A 1,948-nucleotide genomic window follows, 5' to 3' on the forward strand; every position below is an offset into this window, starting at 1 on the left:
ATATAAAAATTTCAACAATTTTCTTGGATTTTCAAAAATACACTTATTTTGAAATATACAAAAATCTCAACAATTTACTTAATATGAGATGAAGAGTTTATTAAAGAGTTAAAAAGATGACAAGTTCATACACATATATTCTAATATATAGAAGAGGGGTCGGAAGGACTTCTAGTCTATTAGAATCCCCTAGAGTAGTAAAATATATCTTTAGTTCATTTCATATATAACTAGCACGAGTCAATATCCAACTACCCCATTCGACTAGTTCCGGGTTCGAATCCCGGACAACCCATTATCATATTAAAATTATAATTCTCTATAGAAAAGTCCTTATTTTTCCAATCAACTTCATTAAAAACTTGAATAGATCCACATACACCTTGGTTGACACGAGTATATAAGTCATGTTATACTTTTGAATAGCAAGCCTTCCATTTTTTATTTTTATTTGTAGAAAACTCGTGTGCTTGGGAGTCCCTAATGATTAAATAAACCAAGATTTTATCATGACTGCAATTTTAGAGAGACGCAAAAGCGAAATCCTATGGGGTCATTTCTGTAACTGGATAACTAGTACTGAAAATCGTCTTTACATTGGATGGTTTGGTGTTTTGATGATCCCTACCTTATTGCGGCAACTTTTGTATTTATTATTACCTTCATTGTTGCTCCTCCAGTAGACATTGATGGTATTCGTGAACCCATTTTAAAGTCTCTACTTTATGGAAATAATATTATTTCTGGTACCATTATTCCTACTTCTGCAGCTATAAGTTTACATTTTACCCAATCTGGGAAGCGGCATCCGTTGATGAATGGTTATACAACGGTGGTCCTTATGAACTAATTGTTCTACACTTCTTACTTGGCATAGATTGTTACATGGGTTTTAAGTGGGAGCTTAGTTTCCGTCTGGGTATGTGACCTTGGATTGCTGTTGCATATTCAGCTCCTGTTGCAACTGCTACCGCAGTTTTCTTGATCTATCCAATCGGTTAAGGAAATTTTTCTGATGGTATGCCTCTAGGAATCTCTAGTATTTTCAATTTCATGATTGTATTCCAGGCTAAGCATAACATCCTTATGCACCCATTTCACATGTTAGGCATAGCTGGTGTATTCGATGGCTCCCTATTCAGTGCTATGAATGGTTCCTTGTTAACTTCTAGTTTGATCAGGGAAACCACAGAAAATGAATCTGCTAATGAAGGTTACAGATTCGGTCAAGAGGAAGAAATTTACAATATCGTAGCCGCTCATGGTTATTTTGATCGATTGATCTTTCAATATGCTAGTTTCAACAACTCTCGTTCGTTACACTTCTTCCTAGCTGCTTGGCCTATAGTAGGTATTTGGTTTACCACTTTAGGTATCAGCACTATGACTTTCAACCTAAATGGTCTCAATTTCAACCAATTTGTAGTTGACAGTCAAGGTCCTATAATTAACACTTGGATGGATATCATTAACCATTCTAACCTTGGTATGGAAGTTATGCATGAACGTAATGCTCATAACTTCCCTGTAGACTTAGTTGCTATCGAAGCTCCATCTACAAATAGATAAGATCCCAGTCTAGTCTATAAGAGGTTTTGAAAAGAAAGGAGCAATAATCATTTTCTTATTTTATTAAGAGGGTGCTATTGCTTCTTTCTTTTTTTCTTTTTATTTTATTTAGTAATTTACTAGTATTTTACTTACATAAACTTTTTTGTTTGCATTATAAAAAAAAAAAAAAAAGAGGATATTTGCCTGCATTTATTCAGGATTTAGTATTGTATTTTCATTTTGTACGTATTTATTTAAAATTCTAGAAATATAACTTGTTCCTGTTCTTGCTAATGTTACTATATCTTTTTTATTTCATTTAAAATAAATTGACTTCAGATTCTGATCTTTGATTCATATTCTTATCTTTGAAATAATAATATCATTCAAATAAGAA

At 32.8% G+C, this 1,948-nt stretch overlaps 1 pseudogene; it reads left to right on the forward strand.

Moving 5' to 3' along the window:
• The first annotated feature begins 509 nt into the window (after positions 1–509).
• LOC124890730 lies at positions 510–1,620 on the forward strand (annotated as a pseudogene).
• Positions 1,621–1,948: the final 328 nt, after the last annotated feature.

The sequence above is a fragment of the Capsicum annuum genome, unplaced genomic scaffold (assembly GCF_002878395.1).
Source record: "Capsicum annuum cultivar UCD-10X-F1 unplaced genomic scaffold, UCD10Xv1.1 ctg2352, whole genome shotgun sequence".
Taxonomy (NCBI): Eukaryota; Viridiplantae; Streptophyta; class Magnoliopsida; order Solanales; family Solanaceae; genus Capsicum; species Capsicum annuum.